Raw genomic sequence first — 20630 nt, 5'->3', positions numbered from 1 at the left:
CACGCCTGGGCAACACCAGGCTGTCCCCCATCTTTCTGCTGAAGCCCTCTGCAAGGAGGTGGCCAGAGCAAGGCGAGGCTGGGCAGAGGGAGGCCCCTGGGGCTAAGCCATCCTGAGCTGCCACAGGTCTTCCTGGAGGCTGGACAGGGTCTGGCTTGGGGCTGACATGGTGCTGAGAAGAGGGCACCTGGTAGGAAGAACAGCTCTGTAACAAAACCCCTGAAGAGGCCCAGTGGACTGGCAGATGCCATTGTGGAGATGCTGTGGGTGGAGGAGGGGCAAAAAGATACCAGATGAGAAGACCCAAAGGAACTGGACATTTGTTTTGATTTGCTCTGCATACTGGTTAGAGAGTGGGCTTGGGAGGCAGGGTCCAAATCCCACCCTACACTCATCTGTGCTGTGACCTCAGATGACCCACACAACCTCCTTGTGACTCAGTTTCCTCACTGTAAAATGGGGAAACAGTAATACCTCCCCCATACGGTGGTGTGAGAGTTGTGTGGATTGTAAGTGCGCCTGGCCTAAAGTACCAGCTCAAAAGAGTCAATAAATACAAGTTAACTTTTCTTCTTGCCTCCCGCTAACCAGGAACAGGGCTTTAGAGAAGAGCCAGTCAACCACAGGCAAAGGAAAGGAGCGCTCTGCTGTGTGTGTGTCTGAGCCGCAGAGTGAGCTCTGTTTCTTCATACCATGAAACTCTTCCAGAATCGTTACAGTTACTGGCTGTATATTATTAACCATTGGCCCAGATGTCCCAGTGTCCCAAACATGGCCCAGCACATAGTAGGTATTCAATAAATTAACTGTTGAATCAGTGCAGCATTGGAGAAGATAAAGAAATGGCCTAACTCCGATCAGGAGCTACGTCAGCCCCATGGCAGATTCAGTGACCCATCCAGTGACTGCCCACCCTGTCCCCCCCCCCAAGAAAGAAGTCAACTGTAATCAGGGCCCAATGAAAGCAGAGGACACCCCCAGCTCCTATGTCCCCACACAGTCAGGCATGAGGGGCAGGTGAGACTTGTGTCCATGAAACTCCAGTGTAAAGAGACTCCTCACTTGACATGGACCAAGCCGTGCTGCTCCAGTCTCTCATCTCTCAGAAACCCCAAAGGTTTATACAACAGAGCCACAACATGTGGGGAGGTTGAGCAAAAATGAAAATAATCATTTCAATCTCTTGGCAATGCCCCTAGTCAACTCCATAAGCAAACAGCAGGGTAAAATGAGCAGACTTGAAGCCCACTTGGTTCTCACGCCATGAGCACCTCACTGCTGAGCATAATCCCAGTGCTAGCAGGATTTTCCATGCACCGCACACTGACTAGACAAGTCCCCTGCTGCATGTGGTGATCAAACAAAGAAATAAGATAAGCTTTAACACCAAAGGAAAAACTGACTGAATTTGAGGTACTGAGAAATACTGTTAGCAGGTTGCAAAAACCAGCCTCAATCCCTCACACCTCCCTGTTTCCACAGCCTTTGCAAGGGGACTTTGCTGCTCTTCCCATTAAGATCAGGGGACTTTTTCTCTACCCCTCGACTCTGGGTGACAGGGTGGCATTAATGACCGTGGGCTGGTTCCGAGCCTAGCACTCAAGAACTCTGTATGCTTCTGCTCTGCCTCAGCCATGAGAACAAGCCCCAGCTAGCCGCCTGGAGGACGAGAGACCACGTGGAGCCAAGACAAGCCTTCCCGGCGAGGCCACCTTAGTCCAGCCAGTGCCCAGCAGAGTTGCCTGCTGCCCACAGACACCTGAGTGAGCCCGGCCAAGACAAGACCCACTAGACTGAGGCCAGCCTAAGACACTGACCCTCAGCATCATAAGCTCAACAAATGGCTGTCATTTTAAGCCACTATGTTTGGGGTTGTTAGGTAGCAAGAGCTAACCGAATAGTATGATAGCAACATGGTGCCTACCTGAGGAATTTGAAGGGTAATTTTGACCAGTGGTGATTTTTGCCTTACCCCATATCCCTCATAGGCTGTGACTCCATGATAACCCACTTTTCCCAGGATCTGCTGCTGGGATAGACAACTGCACCAGCATTGAAAGGGGTCAGAATTGATGAGGCCCTCTGGCAGTGGCATTGTACTTTCTGTTTTCTTCAAATATTGAAAGGTCTTGACATAGAGTTTCTTCAGCTTCCTTTTTCCCACCGTTGGTCACCCTGCAGGCTAACTCAGCTTTGACGATGGCCTCTGTGTCTGATCCTTGCCCTCTGTTTTCTCGCCCACTTCTCTGAAGGGCCTCGATAGCTAAAAACTAGCATTTTAACCCACAGCAAGATTATTTTCCACTGGTTCTTAAGGCAATCCAGCTCAAGGACTCGCATGCTTTTTGACATCCATTTGAGATCAACACTGTTAGAATGCAAAAGAAACAGCTAGGAGAGAGGCCACAGGACACACAGGAGAGCTCTCACTGGCCGAGAGAGTTGGCAGCATGGATATCCCACTGTCCCTGGCTTAGAAAATACTGTAGGTTCTGCCACACTCGGTCTCATCAGCTGGACGTTGTGCCAAAATGATGGGGGTGTTCACATTAACAAAGCACTCAGTTTATTTAGTAAAATATTTCAAACAAAAAGTGGTAGAATGTACATTATTAGCACTGCTCAGGATGACATTAAATAGAGGAGTCCAGTTTAGCTTTCACATATTGAAAATTCATTTTTTCATCCATTCGAATGTTTATGGAACATGTACTCCATGTCAGGTGTTATTTCATGTGCTGGTTTCCCTTATGATACACCAGTACACAGACAGGTGAGAGAGCTTTTTTTTAAATAAATTATATAATGCATCAGAAAATAAGTGTCGTGGGGAAAAAATCAGAGCATGGTAAGGAAAGGTAGGAGTGAGGTGGGGGGGTGTGGGAGGAGGCAGGCAAGGAGGGAGGGTTGCCATTTTAAATGGGATGGGTCAGGACGTCTAAACAAATACAGGAAGCTAGTGATGGAGTGAGCCACAGGGGTATCAGAGCCAAGGCCCTGAGATGGGAATGTGTTTGGCATGCTTGAGACATGATACACTAAATGCAAAGGAAATTCATTCACAGATACCAACCTGCCCAACTATATTTTGTGATTCCTTCAGGGAAAGTCTATTTCCCCGGACCTTTGTTTCCTCAACCGCAAAGCAAGGAGAAAAATGTCTAGGTACCAAGTGACCTCCAATTGTAGCTTTCGAGGTACTCTTCTCAGTTAAATAACAAGAGGCCTGTCCCCATCACCATTGTCACTGTTACTCTCCTCTATGGCAGATGGAGAAAGCACAGCTTAGAGCTCTCTTTTTGGCCAAGAGATGGGGATAAGCCAAAGGGGAGAACCATCCTCCAGGACCACCTCCCTTTATCCACAGAACATGAGTTTGAAGGTCACCTTTGCTGTTGCGCATCCCAACACCAGTTCTCCGCACCACAGGCCTGGCCATGCTGGAGGCTTATCATGATCCCTTGCAGCTCAGGACACATAAAATAAAATGGTACATAACACCATAATTCATGATCGCCTGGCAGGCTATAAACAGATTTGTGTGTTTACAGTATGAGATAACATAATTCAGAATATGGTATTGGAGATGGTTATTGTTTTCTACTATGATTATACTAATTAGGCAGGAAAACTGCAAACAGATGTGGTGCTGAATTCAAAGCAGAGTAGGAAAGAGGGTCCCAAATATTGATGGAATTCAGAAGATTACAAGAGTTAACCCCCACCTATTCAAATGCCCACTCTGGGAATGCTGCATGTGGGCAGGCATTCTTTGTACATATGCACCTTGTGTGCACTGAACGCAATGCACAGATCCACATTACAGGGGCCTGTGGGCTCTACTTGTTAAAGTCATGTCAATTAGGACCACAAAGATGATGCTTTGGCTGACAAGCGATGGTACTCCTCCAACTTCTCCATCTTTTGGCAGTGCCAGGCTGCGCTGAACTTTGTTTTTTCAATTAAGCTACAATTTACATACGGTACTGTTTACCTTTTTAGTATATGGTTCTGTGAATTTTGATAAGCAGACACACTAGTGTAGCCACCAAAAGAATGGAGATACAGAAGAATACCTCCTCCTCCCAGTTACCCTACACCTCTTCTGATCACCCCCTTCCCCTCCCCTAGCCGGGTAACCACAGATCTATTTCTGTCCCTGTTGGTTTGCCTTGTCCAGATGTGATATAAATGGAACTGCAAAGTACGTAACTTTTCTAGTCAGACTTCTTTCACTCATCATAATGCCTCTGAGATGCATCCAGGTTGTTGCGTGCTTCATTAGTTCATCCTTGTTATTGCTGGGTTGTATTCCAGTATGTTGGTGTGTCACAGTTTGTTTATTTACTTTCCCCACCTACTGGGTGGTGTCTGAGGAAGCACTTCAGAAAGTCAGGACATTCACACTGCCTAACAGCAAGGAGGCCACCCCTGTCCACGGTGGCAGTGGAGGCCATGTGGGAAGTAATAACAAGGCATCCTATGTCTTCCAGGCACTGCTATCTCCCAGGGAGATATCAGTGATGGCCCAGTGGGGAGCCAAATTACCACCCTCTCCAAGGACTAATAAGAAGCTCCTCCTTGGGGGTTGAGACAGAGTGAGCAACCTGGCCGTCTATCTACCTGCTTCTCCTGCTGAGCAGTATCAAAGAAAGCCAGCTAAAACAGGAGGTTTAATCAATCCAGGCTCTCATAACACAGCACTGAAAAAGTCTACATTTCAATCAAAACTCATCTGCCATACCCAAGAAACAGGAAGAAACTGACTGAAAAAAGAAAATCCATAGATGCTAACACCAAGATGCAAGAAATGTTGGAATTATCTGACAAAGATTTTAGAGCAGCTATCATAAAAATGTTTCAATGAACACTTATGAATATGCTTGAAACAAATTTAAAAAATAGAAAGTTTCAGCAAAAAAAAAAAAAGAAAAGAAAAGAAAGAAAAGAACAACCAAATGGAAATTTTAGAACTGAAAAATGCTATAACCAAAATTTTAAAAACTCAGTGGATGGGCTTAAGAGCAGGATGGAAGGGACAGAAAAAAAGAATCAATGTATTTGAAGATAAAATAATAGAAATTCCCAGTCTGAACTACAGAGAGAAAACAGGGTGAAAAAATGAACAGAGTCTCAGGAACCTGTGAGACTAACAAAAAGTGTAATATTCATGTCATCAGAGTCCTGGCAGGAGAAGTAAAAGGGGACTGAGTTCAAACAGTACTTAAATAATGGCTGAAAACTCCAATTTGGCAAAAGACATAAAACCTACAGATTCAGGAAGCTAGTGAACCCCAAACAAGATAAAACCAAAGAAACCCTCACCAAAATACACCAGAGTCAAACTTCTGACCTCTAAAGACAAAGAAAAAAATCTTGAAAACAATGAGAAAGAAATGACACCTTACCTAAAGGGGAAAACCATTCTAATGACAGCAAATTTCTCATCAGAAACTTGGAGGCCAGAAGAAAATGGTACATTTTGAAAGGGCTGAAATAAAAGAACTGTCAACCCAAAATCTATATCCAGAAAAAAATATCCTCCTTGAATGAAGGGGAAATCAAAACACTCTCAAATAAAAGAGAACCAAGAGAATTTGTCACCAGCAGACCTACCCTAAAGGAATAGCTAAAGGAAGTTCTCTAAACAGAAAGGAAATAATAAAAGAAGGAAAGTTGGAACATCAAGAAGGAAAAAGAGGGGGCATCTGGGTGACTCAGTCATTGGGCATCTGTCATCGGCTCGGGTCGTGGTCCCAAGGTCCTGGGATCGAGCCCCACATCGGGCTCTCTGCTCAGAGGGAGGCCTGCTTCTCCCTCTCCCACTCCCCCTGCTTGTGTTCCTCTCTCGCTGTCTCTCTGTCAAATAAATAAAATCTTAAAAAAAAAAAGGAAAAAGAGTAGCAGAGTAAAAATATAGGTAAATACAGGTAATATTAGTATACCTATAGAAATATAGGTAAATTCTAAATTTCCCTTAGAACTTTTAAAATGATGTTTTATGGCTGAAACAAAAACAACACTGTCTCATATGGTTCTAAATGCATGTAGAATATTTAAGATAACCATACATGGGGGAGGGCAAATGAAGATAAAGTTGTTACACTTCAGTCCCAATGGTAAAATAATGACACCAGTGGACTCTGATGAACTACATGTCTACGATGTCATACAGAGAGCAACCGCATACTCAAGATGGGGATATCCGATGGAGTCTGCCTAAACCACGGGCCACAGATGTGGTCTCTCTGCAACTGTACAGCCTAAGACCAGAGATGATGTGTCTGTAGCCTTCTTGACAGAGAAACTAGGGGCCCGGCAGTCAGAGCACAGCCCATCTGTGGCTGGGGGGATCTACACAAAGTGGCTGCTCCCTCAGCAAGACCTACTTCTCTCCACACAGTCCACGAGCTCTGAAGAGCTCTGTCCCTACTGGTGTCCAAACTCCCAGTGCACACCAACATTTCCTGCTTCCTGCCTGCACTCCAGGATATTTACCTACTGTTTACCCAGCAACTCCAGACAAGCTCCAGTCTGGTTAACCCAGTCAACTTCTCTGCTGTTCAATGGCAAAACCACAGCTTCTCCAATGAGGTCTGAACCCCTTCCAAGTATGTCCTTTCTTGGGTAATCTCTCTACCCTAAGGTACCACACAGAGTTGCCTTATATCTTATAATTGGTCTTTTATTACAGTTCATCATTCTTATGTTAAACTTCTGGAGTGTCAATTACTGTGGTTTCTGTCTCCTGATTAGACACAGACTACTACAGAATTCTAGGAGTGGTCCTGGGACACAGATCCCTAAAGATGGGATCTAGGGACTGATCTGGTCATGCCCCTGGACCTGAGTGTGATGCTGAGCTCCTTGCCAATGAGAAATGTGTTGCTTGTAACCCCTGACATGTGGTGGCATCACAATTAATCAAGCTATCATCTGTGGTTGACTGTGATAAAGTGCCAACTGCAGCACGTGCCTTGGGAGCTCAAGTGGCTTCTGCTCTTGCCGTGTTGGCAGTAATGATGACTACAAGGGCTGTGGTGTGGGATGAATGTTTCTGAGTGCCCTTGAGTGCTTACGGAGAGAAAATGACAAGCTCAGGTCTGTTAACTCCCACCTCAAGTCATGGTCTGAGAAGCAGACAGCCTCCATGACAGCCCTAAAAGAATCTCTTCTTTCTCGTAGCCACAGGGCCGACATTGCTGAAAATCAAACACAAAATGTAATGGTATAAGTTGCTGAATTAAAATGGCAGCTGAATTCACAGTCTTGCCAAGTTTCTCATGTAAAAATTAGGTCATTAATGGGGAAAAAATGAGATCCTTGAAACGTGGAATAAGGACATCTCATTGGACCTCAAGAAATTGACAATGTTGATGTCTGGGTCATCCTGAGTCTCTCTTAGCAGCAGCAACAGATTCCCCTCCAATGTCCAAGACCTGTCTCTGTCAGTTTAAAAGCCCTGTGATACCCTCATTTGGGGAAGACACCTTGAAAGGGGCTGCTCTTTCTTCTCTGAACCCACCCTAACTACCCCCTGTTGCCAAAAGACCCCTAACGAGAATTAAGTCTCAGCATGATTGGGTGGTCAGGTATACACTGTGACCCAGGAGGAAATAGCTTATCCACCAAAAGAACTGAAGGCCTTTGCTAATACATAGTCACAGAAACATGGGGAATATATATGTGGAAACAGATTCAAAGGACATTGAGAAATACATTAATGAGGGGCCACTTCCGTCTCTGAAAACCTTTGTGGTTGCCGTTTATTCAGGCCAAGTATGACTGTAGTGGATGCCACCCTTGGGATAGGCTCCTTGATTTCAATGTGATGTCTTAATTCCAGTATTGCAGAGGCCAAGTGGCAGCACTTAATTGTCAAAGGCAAAGTAGGCATGTCAACCACACAGCAGTAGGGACATGTCAGTAATCAGAATTCTCTAAGCCTCAGAGATCTTTAGCAGTGGCTGCTTAATCCTGGTGTCCCTAAGAGTGAAAAAGGTAGGGGCGCCTGGGTGGCTCAGTCAGTTAAGTGTCTGCCTTCGGCTCAGGTCATGATCCCAGGGTGCTAGGATGGAGCCCCGTGTCGGGCTCCCTGCTCAGCAGAGAGCCTGTTTCTCCCTCTCCCTCTGCCTGCCACTCCCCCTGCTTGTGCTCTCTCTCTCTCTCTGTCAAATAAATAAATAAAATCTTAAAAAAAAAAAAAGAGTGAAAAACGTAGTCAGCCTACTAGGACGTTGCTTGGTCTACATGGCAAGAAACACTCTTAAGTGTGGTAGCAAACAACCTGACTCGAGTCACCAAATGGAGAATCATGGCCTTTCATCCAGTTCTCAGACCTAAGTCAGTTCACAGGCCAGAAGCCCCTGAAAGACAGGAGTGCTAGGTCTCCTGAAAGAGGACCCCCTGCTATTGCCACAAAGACACACTGTCGATCTTCCTTCTAAGCCTTCTCCCCAGAGGGACCTTTGGCCACATATTAGAGTGATGGAGGAAAAAGTAAATACTTGAACTTTTCCAGGGAATACTATATAATCCAAGGGTAAAGAATGCAGAGCAGGCTGAGGTCCTGCCCTGAGGGCAAGGAAACTCTGGAATGAACCACAACTTCATGGCCAACTGCAGAAATGAGGACTAGAATAGCTTTATTTATGTGTGATCTCTATGCATACAGTACCAATCGGTCTGTTTACATATACTAATCATCCTCTACTTCTTTCTCCTTCATGCTTTTAGATTTTATGCATGAGTTATTGGAGGTTAACTTTACAACTTGGTCTTTAGGGAAGAGAATATTGAGGAAGCCCTTGACTGAATTTGAGTAGTAATTAATATAGCCCATGACGGATATAACGACTGTTTGTTCTCATTTTGAAAGAGTTAAAACTTCTTCAATTGTAGGAAGGAAAGATGTATCTTGTTAGGCAGAAATATGGAGTTGTTTCATTGTGTTAAGGAAGTCCCAATATGTACATGGAAGCTGAGTGGCCACAGGGGCAGGCCATGTCAGTTATTAATTTATTGCCTGTCAGAGCCAAATGCACCCTTCAACATATGCTATAGGATAAACAGTGCAATTCCTTTAAGATTTTAAAGACGGCACAATGTTAAGGGACATTCCAGGAAGGAGAGGCTTCCTGCAATTTTCAGCAGAGGCCAAGGAGAGGGTCAGTGGTGTGGGTGCAAGGACATCTGCTGGAGCCTACCCCTGCCAAAGTCCCCAGATATACTCCCCCTGCAATCTTGTAACCTCAGCCTGACACCAAGCTGTCTGTAGCCCCACACATGGAAACCAAAGCTCCTGTTCAGAATGTATACAGCCTGCCTATGGCCAGAGAGTCACATGGTTGTGTAGCTCCTTCTGTATCCTATGCACAGCCCACCTGTGGCTGGGGTGGGCATCCACAGAGAACCACTCCACCTCCCACCCACGCAGCCCATTAGTTCCAAAGGCCTCTGTCCCCACTGGTGCCGATTCCCAGTGTAGACCCATGTCTCCTATTGTCCATCACCTGCTGACTGCCTACACTCTGGAATGTGGCCTATCATTCACCCAGTAACTCCAGGCAAGCTCCAGTCTGGCTAAACCAGCCAGCTTCTCTGCTGTTCGAGAGTCAAGCCATAGCCTCTCCAATGAGGTAGGAACCTCTTCCAAGTTTGTCCTTCTTCTCAATCCTAAAGTACTTTATAAAGTTTCCTTACATCTTAGAGTCACTCTCTACAAAGGTATTACTTCTTGTCATAACCTTCTCTTGTTTAACCTGTGTAATTTCTACTTCCTGCCAGGATCCAGAATGCCACACCAAGAGAGACCATCTCCCAGGCCATAACACAAACCTTAGTAAGAACTGAAATCAGAGTGTTCTCTGCCCAGAATAAAATCAAATTGGACGTCAATAATGGAAAGGTAACAGGAAAATCTCCGAATCAGCATACCACTAAGTAACCCATGTGTTTAAAGATGAAATATCAAGGGTAGCAACAACAGCAACAAACACTGAATGAATGACAATGAAAATACAGCATCTCAGAATTTGTGGGGTGTAGCTAACACAGTGCTCAGAGGGAAATGTAGAGCACTAAAGGCTTGTATTTGACAAGAGAGCCACAAAGCAATAATCTAAGCTCCTACTTCAAGAACCTAGTGAAAGAAAAGCATCATAAACCCAAAGCAAGCAGAAGGAAGGAGATAATAAGGAAAAGGAAAGCAATTAATAAAGTTGGAAGAGAAAAATAATATAGTCAATGAAAGGAAAAATCTTCTTCTTCCAGAAGATCAATAAATTGATCTTCAGAATCTCTACAAATATTGAGAAAGGAAAAATGAGAGAAGACATGCATTAGCAGTATCAGGCAAGAAGCAGGGATATCACTACAGACCTTGTGGATACCAAATGGATAAAAAGGGAATTCTGTGAATAAGCATGATACTCAGATAAATTTGATAACCTAGATAAAATGGACAAATTCCTCAAAAAGCACAAACTATCACAATTTGCTAAATATGAAAGAGATCACTTATATAGCACTCTATTAAGGAGACTGAATTTGTAATTCGAAAACTCCCAAAAAAGAAGTCTCCAGACCCTGATGGTTTCACTGAAGAATTCTACATAATGTTTAAAAAAGAATCAATGCCAATTCTATACAACCTCTTCCAGAAAATAGAAGGGAAGGGAAGACTTCCTAACTAATTTTAGGAATCTACATGTTACCCTGACACCAAAACCAAAGACAGCACAAAACAGAAAACTATGGAGCAACATCCCTCTTGGATATAGAGGCAGAATCCTTCACAAAAATATTAGCAAACAGACTACAATATAAAAAGAACTATACACCATGGCCAAGGGTTCCAAGGATGTACCGATAGGATCCACCACATTAACACAGTAAAGGAGGAAAGTCACATGATCACACCAACTGATGTAGAAAAAGCTTTCGACAAAAGTCAAAATCTACATGTGGTAAAATCTCTCAGAACACAGAAATAGAGGGAAAGTTTCTCAACTTGATGAGGAGCATCTACAAAACATCTACAGCTGATATTACACTTAATGGCAAAAAACTGAAATACTTCCTCCTTAAGTTCGGGAACAAGACAAAGATGCCTCTCTTATCATTTTCATTCAACACAGTACTGGAAGTTCCAACCAGTGTGATAAAGCAAGAAAGGAAATGAAAGACATATGGATAGGAAAGGAAGAAATAAAACTGTCCCTTTTTTGCAAATGACATGATTGTTTATGTAGAAAATTCCAAGAAATCTACAAAAAAAATTCCTAGAACTAATAAATTCATCAAAGTCACATGATACAAGTTCAACATACAAAAGTCAATTCTACTTTTATAACTAGCAATGAACAACTGGAAACCAAAGCTTAAAATACAGTGCCATTTAGAATCACTCAACAGTATTGAAATACTTAGGTATAAATCTAATGAAACCTATACAGGACCTATTTGCTGAAAAGTGGAAAGCACTAATGGAAGAACTCAAAGAAGGTCTAAATGAAGAAGGAGACATTGTGTCCACAGATTGGAAAACTCACCTTAGTAAAGATGTCCATTCTCTCCAGACTGACACGCAGGCTCAAGTCCGTTCCTATCAAAATCCCAGTAAGACTTTTTATGGGCATAGACAAGACTATTCTAAAATTTATATAGAAAGGTAAAAGACCAAAAACTAATGATGTAATATATGGTGATTAACATAACAATAAAAATTAAAAAAAAAAAAAAAAGAAAGGTAAAAGAACTGGAATAACTCAGTTTTGAAAAATGATAGTAAAATGGAAAGAATCAAATCAGTCTACCTGATTTGAAAACATATTACACAGCTACAGTAATCAAGACTGTGTTGTATTCACAGAGGAAGAGACACACGGATCAAAAGAATTTTCTTAAAAACCAGAATTAGACCCACACGAATATACCCAACTGATTGTGAACAAAGGTTCAAAGGCAATTCAGTGGAGGGAGTATGTAACTTTTTCAGCAACTGACATGCATAGGTACAAAAAATAAAGGTCAGCCTCAACCTCACACCTTATGTAGACAAAAAACTCAAAATGTGAGACAGGCTTGAATGTAAAATGTAAAATCAGAAAGCTCTAGAAAAAAACACTGGAGAAAATCTTCAGGATCTAGGGCATAGGAAAGAGTTTTCAGGGGCGTCTGGATGGCTCAGTTGGTTAAGCATCTGCATTTGGCTCAGGTCATCATCCCAGAGTCCTGGGATGCAGCCCCATATCAGGCTCCCTGCTCAATGGGAAGTCTGCTTCTCCCTCTCCCTCTGCCCCTCCTCCTGTTCGTGCTCTCTCTAAAAAAACAAGTTTTCAACATCAAGAACTAATGATGTAATGTATGGTGATTAACATAACAATAAAAAAATTTTTTAAAGTTTTCAGACCTGAGCTGAAGATGAAAAATCCTTGCTCTGTGAAAGCCCCTGTTTATAAGACAGTGAAGAGCACCTACAGACTCACAAGCTCATGACATGTTCAACATTATTAGCCATCAGAGAAATGCAAATTAAAACCACAGTGAAATATCACTGCACACCTATCAGAATGTCAAAAACAAAAAACAGTGACACCACCAAACACGGGTGAGGATGTTGATTCACTAGATACACTGGCGGGGTGAGTGTGGAGTAGTACAGCCATTCTGGAAAAGAGTTGGGCAGTTTCAAAAAAAAAAAAGTTACACATACAACTACCACTCAATCTAGGGATTGCACTCCTGGGCATTTATTCCAGAGAAAGGAAAAGTTCTGTCCACACAAAACCCTGTACACAAATATTCATAGCAGCTTTATTTATAAGAGCAAAAAACTAGAATCAGCCCAGAAGTCCTTCAACAGACAAATGTTTAAACCAACTGTGGTACATCCACATCATAGAATACTACTCAGCAATAAGAAGGGGTGAACTATTTTTTTTAAGACTTTATTTATTTATTTATTTATTTGAGAGAGAGACAGACAGACAGAAATAGCAAGAGAGACCACGAGTGGGGAGGAGAGGGAGAAGCAGGCTCCCTGCTAAGCAAGGAGCCGATGCGGGGCTTGATCCCAGGACCCTGAGATCATGACCTCGGCCGAAGGCAACGGCTTAACTGACTGAGTCACCCAGGCACCCCAAAGAGGTGAACTATTAATATACAGAACAATTCAGATGATTCTCCAGAGAATTATGCTGAGCAAGGAAAGTTAATCCCTAAAGGCTACATGCTGTGTGATTCTATCCATATAACATTCTTAAAGTGACAAATTCTAGAACTGGAAGATAGATTGGTGGTTACTAGGAGTTAAGAGGAGGAGGGCAGGAGAAAAGTGAGCATGACTGTGAGGGTGGGATACTTGTAATGATGGAAATGGTCTGCAAATTGACCATATACCAACATCGATATCCTAGCTGTGATCTGCAAGACGTTACCGTTGGGGGAAACTGGATAAAAGCTACGGGGGTCTTTCTGGGTTTCTTACAACCACATGCAAATCTACAATTATCTCAAAACAAAAGGCTAATTAAAATAGTAAATAAATAAATAAATGGATAAATAAATAACTGAAATAGGAACCACCTTTCCAGTGTGTGAGTCAATGTATTTAATGCAGCACCTGTAGTTTCCCTAAACTAAAACCATGTCCCTAGCCGGGAGTGCCACAAGGCTCCCCTTGGAGAAATGGACTCAACGTGCATCATTTTCCTGGACGTGGTCTTCTTTGTACCAACCCCTTTTCCTTATGTATTCTTTTTTTTTATTTTATTTTATTATGTTATGTTAATCACCATACATTACATCATTAGTTTTGGATGTAGTGTTCCATGATTCATTATTTGCATATAACACCCAGTGCTCCACGCAGAATGTGCCCTCCTTAATACCCATCACCAGGCTAACCCATCCCCCCACCCCCTCCCCTCTAGAACCCTGTTTGTTTCTCAGAGTCCATCGTCTCTCATGGATTGTCTCCCCCTCCGATTTCCCCCTCTTCATTTTTCCCTTCCTACTATCTTTTTCTTTTTTTTTTCTTTTTTAACATATAATGTATTATTTGTTTCAGAGGTACAGGTCTGTCCTTATGTACTCTTATATTCGAAGGACATAGGACATTACTACCATATACGGAAAAGCTCCACCATGGCTATGAATACCGAATGGTCATCATGAAACCACAGCTAAAGCAATGAAGGTCTGCAAAGACCGCGCTCACTTGGTTGCAAGCCAAAGCAGAGAAAAGGTTACCTCTTGATGTCTCAAACGGGCCCTGCAGAAACTCCCCGCCAGTGTGGCCATCCCAGGGCCACTCAGCCACCACTGCAGCACCACACCCAGAAGGGCCGCGTGGGTGCTGGAATCCCCAGACTCCAGAGACAACACCTGCCTTTGAGTCTGCTGCTACTGACAAACTCTGTGACTTTGAATAAGCCACCCAACTTCTCCAAGCTGAGCGTTCCTGATATAAGAAGTGGGGCTCACGTCCACTTTTTCAAAAAATTGGAAACACAGTAAATGTGATTGGTGTGTGCACAGCAGGTACTACACGTTAGGATTTTCCCTCTTAATCAAACAGAAGTCCCCCACCTCCCTTCTGCAAGCTTGGTTCTCTGCATACATGTTTACAATTTCTACCAGGAGAAAAGTCTCTGCCTGGTACCTGTTTGCCTCTTGTGGTGGCCTCATTTCCCATAGGTCACCACGAAGTGATCATGTGGATTCTTCTGGATGACCCCGATCACGTGGATTTCCTCCTCCGTGACCGTACCCCTTCCCCGACTTCTCAGCCGAAGTGCAAATGAGGAAGCCCATCTTCATCCCTTGGCTTCTCAGGGTCTTCCCACAGCCCCCAAGATGGCTGCAGAACCTCCACACTCGCTCTGACATTAGCCTTGTGGTCCAAAATGCCTGCTCTTATCTGGGGCAGTAGAATTAGGCACATTATTTTAAACTGGCCCTGACGTTGATTCTGCTTTTCCCAGCCACCCAATGCTATCATTTTTCTAGCTCGCATCCTGTCCCTCGCTGCATTTTGGCAGATAACATCTCTGGTTTCATTCTTACAGAAAGATTTGCTACGGGAACAGAGAGGCACGTTACCTCTCAGAGCATGGCTCCATAGCTTATCTGACAGACCCTGCAGCTCTCAGCTATTTTGGACACTGGGAAGCCAAATATGTGTGCAAATACGTGGCCCAGGGTCCATGGTCCCTTGTAAATCTCATTGAAAAATGCTACCCTTGGGTGATCAGTACAAGTGCCATAAATAGGATCTGTATCAAATACCTTTTTAGAATCTACTGTACATTTAGTTTTGCAAACTCTTGGGCTAACATAACTAATATTTCTAAACAGTTCACACCTCCATTTTAATTAGGTCTATCATTGGAAAAAACTGCTTACAATGCCACAAATTTCCTATAGGTTGTTTTATGTTTAGTCAAACATGGATCGTGGACCTGGTTTCTGACAGCCATTATGAATTGCAGTAAATATTTTGACAAAAGCAACAGTGCTGTTAAGCACACAAGAGAATTACTGAACTGGGTCAGACCCAGTTTTACGTGGTATTTCTTTTTAACTGCATGCTTGAAGATAAATATATCATTAAGAACACAGGGTAAAAAAAAAAGTTTGGTTTTTTTTTTTAGCTGGCTTCTTCTATATGCTTGTCTCATGGGACATGTTACATACCTTTATGAAGCGTGATGATTTTCAGCCAATGATGCTCCAACTCAAACACAAATGACCTGGCCAGAAACTGAGAAGATATCCATAGTTCCTGAAGAGACCTGTGGGCAGCCCCCTCCCCGAGGACAGAGGGGGCTCACACACCCTCCTCCCACTCCACGTAGGGAGTTTGCGACTCTTTGCTGAGAAGGTGTCTGAGGCATCTTCCACCATCCCCACTCGGCAGGCAGCATCTCAAAGCACAGAGAGATGCTCCCTGCATCTTAGAAAATAAAGCAAAAGAGGATGGCTCCCTCATTGCTTGGCCTTTGAGGCAACTCTGTATCTAACTGGGAAAAGCACCATTCTGAGCAGCACGGAGGAGACTCAAGCAGAGACGAAACCCGGGCTGGCTCAGAAATAGGAAGTACATTATTTTCTATACATTACTTAATGTCACAGTAGCAGCCCTTAGAAAACAGGAAGAGCTAGACACAGGGGAAAAAACAGAGCCACAGCTCGAGTCTGGTAATTGTGACTATTGATCTAACAACCATAAACAGAGCCTGCCCCCTGGAAATGAGGGTGTGCAGCCCCCTGCACCACAGGGGAGGTTTTTCTGGGCAGGCTGGTAAGAAGTAGAGTCAGTGTGGTCCCTTCCTGGCTGTGGGGTTGGAAAGAGCGTCTGCACAGCCTTCACATGCATACCTGGAGCTTCCCAAGGGCCCAGAACGAGCATTTCCACTGCAGGTGATATGGTGGGAGACCTCACAAGGATCTCTGGGGTGCTGTCCCCACTTACAACTTGAATAGTCTGTCCAACCTGGAACTGTTTCCATTCATTTTTATTTGTAACACATTGCAGTGAACTATTATCCCGACAAGTGCCCACGAGTGCATTTCAGGTGTCCCTTAAGTTGTGCACCCTGAGTCCCCCTCTCTCCCTACAACTTTGGAAGGACCAAACATGACAGCAATGGAGAGGGAAAAATACAGTTGTTCTAAGTGGTGGAGGCTGACAGCAAAATGGGGTACGCTACTGGAAAGAAGTGCATTCAAGAGAGAAACAGGGTTGACCAGATGCAACTCTGGACATGCGGACTAGGGGCACATCAACTCCTTTAGACCGGTGTCCCATTGCTCTGAATGTGCTAGTTTTTCACTGGGAGAGGGAGGCTTCCTTGCCCCACTTTGCCGTCAGTAATGTCCAGCTGGTCAAGTATCTAAGACTCATGTTCAGCTAGGTTGGGTTTGGGGGCAAATTTCATCTGGCTGAGTGATCTAGGCTTTGGAAGAACCAAATGATGCAGATTCACGTGGCTTCCACTCCCCGTCCCCCCAGCATCAGTGAGCAGGCACCTCACTGGCTGTGCCAGAGGCCACAGGGAGGATGCCATTGAAAATGGAAAAGTGACCGATGCAGAGCCAGCTTTGATGCAACCGGTCCATGTGCGTGAGACGGAACTCGGCTGGCATGTGTGGCATGGCCACACCTCAGAGTCCCCTCCTCAAGCCCCCCGGACATCCCCAGAACCCAGAAGCCAGGAGTAAATACCTGCCTGGCTCTGACACCGTCCATTCTGATTTGCTGGTGCTTGCACCTCTTCCGTTGTTAAATACTGTCAGAAACACCCCTGGCCACAACAGACATACAAACAAAACTTTGCCAGAGCCCAGAGGAAGAAAGTTTCGGGAGACTTCCTGGAGAAAATGACAGATGAGCTGGGCACTGCCGGATGTGGAAAAGTTTGATGGCAGAAGTGGCAGCAAGAGGCAAGCTGGGAAGGCCGGAAAGTTCACGAAGGCCAGACTTCTACATGCTCCCCTGCCTCAACAGGGAGAGGGCCATGGGCAGCCGTGGACAAGGGGGGCACGGGGGCTACTGGAAACACAAGCTGGCATGAGCCAACAGACACCCAAGCTCTCATGGTGAAGACAACGGCCTTGCCGGTCGTGGGGGGGAGGGCCCTGGCAGCTTGAGTGCTGTGGAAAAGGAGGGACCAAAGCAGAAAGGGGTGAGGCTCTCTGGGACACTGCCACCCCCACTCTCTGAGAGGCCTGGTCCAGAAGCTTGGCTAAGAAGGTCCTCAAGGACAAATTTGTCTCTATATCCTAAAAGGACTTTGATTTGCCTTTTTTCTCCAAAGTTACAGTCTGAAAACACTTCATTAAGATAAATTAGTGAAGAAGTTTCCTGTACAAGAGCTAAAACATTGATTAAAAAACAGTAACAGCAGGGGCGCCTGGGTGGCTCAGTCGTTGAGTGTCTGCCTTCAGCTCAGGTCGTGATCCCAGGGTCCTGGGATCGAGCCCCGCGTCGGGCTCCCTGCTCCACGGGAGGCCTGCTTCTCCCTCTCCCACTCCCCCTGCTTGTGTTCCCTCTCTCGCTGTGTCTCTCTCTGTCAAATAAATAAATAGAAATCTTTAAAAAAAAAAAAAAACAGTAACAGCAAAGAAAAAAAAAACCTTGGAGTTGATTGAAAATAAATACATTGACAATGAACTGATAAACATCCAAACATCCATACAATGGACCATCATTAGGCAACAGAAAGGAAAAGAAGTCCTGATACCTGCTATCACGTGGAGGACCCTTGAAAACGTTATGCTAAGTGAGAGAAGCCAGACACACAAGGCCCCATGTTGCGGGCTTCCATCTCTAGGAAATGTCCAGAACAGGCAACCCCACAGAGACAGAAAGTGGATTTGTGGCCGCCACGGATTGGGAAAGTGGGGGGGGGGGACTGCTAATGGGTACAAGGTTTATTTGGGGGTGCTCAAAATGTTCTGGAACTAGATCATAGTGGTGACTGCACAAATGTGTGATTATGTTAAAAAACACTCAATTGTACACTTCAGAGGATAGATTTCATGGTGCGCGACTCATACCTCGATGTAATAATAATCAGTCCCCGGCCAAGTTCTTGAGTGCCAGAACATAACTCTCCAGAGCGGGTACAACAGACAGCCCATGAGCTCACCATTGGCAATAGTCACCAAAAAAAGAAAAGAAACATAATTTCCAAAGAATGGTGAACTTCCTTTCTCCAGCCTTTTTTTCCCCAAGGAAACAAATAGAAAAGATCTATCACTCCCTTGCTGGGAGCTAGTTTCATCTGGCAACACCGCAGTCTCCCATGGCTGTTCTTGCGACAAAGCGAGCTTGTGCAGGTACAGGCAGCGACAGCAGAACCAGGAGGAGACGCCAGGCGCCCCAGGGTCCCAGTGAGACCGGGCCGGGAAGAATCACACACACACACACACACACACACACACACACACACACACACACACACACACTCCTGCTGAATCACACACTCACTCACACACACACACTCCTGCTGAATCACACACACACACACTCACACACACACACACACACTCCTGCTGAGAAGCCGCGGAAGAATCACACACACACACTCCTGCTGAGAAGCCACGGAAGAATCACTCACTCTCTCTCTCTCTCTCTCTCTCTCTCTCTCTCTCTCTCTTCCCCCCCCCTTCCTGCTGAGAAGCCGCAGCCAGGAGCAGAATGAGCCCCTGCCTCTGGGGTTCGGCCTCGGGACCTTCCCCAGTCCCCGAGGGTGCCGTCCGGGGGCAGAAAGAGGAAGGGAGAGGCACTGGCTGGGGGCTGGCCCGGCCACCACCCCTGCAAGCAGGGCACAAAGAAGTCATTCCCGCTGCCTCCCAAGTCAAGTCAATAGCAGCTGCCAGACCGGTCCCCAAGTGCTGTCCCTCTCCCCACGTCCTCCCACCTGCCTTTCCAGCCCCACCTCTGGTGGCCCTCTTCAAAGCACTGGAAGGACCCAGAACTGTGCCCACCTAGCACAGTGTCACAGTCCCAAAAGTATGCACCAAATCAATGAATGTTTGTTTGTTTTTTTGAACACAGTACGTGAAGAACCAAGGCCACACAAGGCCGAGCAAGACAGATACCACCCCCTCCTCTCTGCAGAATCTCCCAAGATGGACATGCACGGCCCATCTCCTGCTCTGTACGTGCAGCCCTTCCCCAGCCACATGCCCCATGTGTCGCCAGCGCAGCCTCCCTGCCAGGCCTTCACGCACGCCCTGCCGTACAGCCCGCGCAGTGCTGGGCACAGAGGCAGCCCTCCGGCAGCGTCTGCTGAGTGACGAGCCCTGTCAAATCCCTCGCTCTCTGGGCCAAAGGCAGACCTCGCACCAAGAGCCTTACAAACGTACAAACCAGGCGGAACCCTCCTGACACGGGAAGCCTGAGGCTGGCCTCTCCGGGGGCAGGGGTCACAGTGGCACAGGCAGCTCTGGGGCTCTACAACGAGTCACCTTGGGGACACGCGCACTCGGATTTGCATTCAAGTCCGGTCGTCTGGGAGGTCAGCTCCCCTCCGCATCCTCCACACACTGTCCTCACTGTCAGAAGAGGTTTGTAATCACAACCCATGTAGGCTGGGAAATGAGGTGCACCTGTCAAGCCCCTTCAGAAAGGAGCACTCCACAGATGTGTGACCTCGTGCTGATGGCTGCAGTTCTCATTTCTGTGCAGATAGAAAAGGGCCCCCCCCCCGAAGGGTAACTGCGTGAGTGCCCCATGCAATTATCTGTCTGCACGTCCTTGGGGCCACTTAAACAATGTTTTTATTTAAAACATGATGCATCCAGCCAGTTTTTGATTATCCATGGTAATGGGGGTCAAGGATCAGCTGAATAATTGAAATGGAAACTTGATTCCCACGGAGAGCTTCCCTCTCCCCCACCTCCTTCCTTCCTTCCGCAGGGGAGAGAGGCGCTGTGGGACTGTGGAAGGGGCGCTGGGCTGGAGGCCGCATCCCGGCCCTGGCCAGGACTTTGTGACTTGCTTACTGGGGGGCGTGGAACAACGCCCTTCCCTTCAGGGGGGCTGCGACGGGAAGGGGCTGGACTGCAGCGTGCCTCAGCACCAAGCTGTGCGGCACCTTTATTTATAGGTACAACAC

General features: G+C 45.6%; 1 protein-coding gene across 7 annotated transcripts in view; it reads right to left on the bottom strand.

The window, feature by feature from the left end:
- ZNF831 (zinc finger protein 831) overlaps positions 1 to 20630 on the bottom strand; it is a 107278-nt gene that overhangs the window by 75370 nt on the left and 11278 nt on the right. Inside the window, exon 1 of one of the 7 annotated variants that reach the window (XM_027624073.2) lies at positions 15700 to 16052. The exons of 5 other annotated variants lie outside the window; for them this stretch is intronic. The gene's annotated coding sequence lies outside the window, so the exon portion shown is untranslated. Of the gene's footprint in view, positions 1 to 7117; positions 7197 to 15699; positions 16053 to 20630 lie in introns of those variants that run through there. One more of the 7 variants, XM_027624074.2, reaches the window with a different exon arrangement.

Source organism: Zalophus californianus, chromosome 8 (assembly GCF_009762305.2).
Source record: "Zalophus californianus isolate mZalCal1 chromosome 8, mZalCal1.pri.v2, whole genome shotgun sequence".
Taxonomy (NCBI): domain Eukaryota; kingdom Metazoa; phylum Chordata; class Mammalia; order Carnivora; family Otariidae; genus Zalophus; species Zalophus californianus.
Note: the sequence above shows the minus strand (reverse complement) of the source record. Positions and strands in the feature narration are given on the sequence as shown.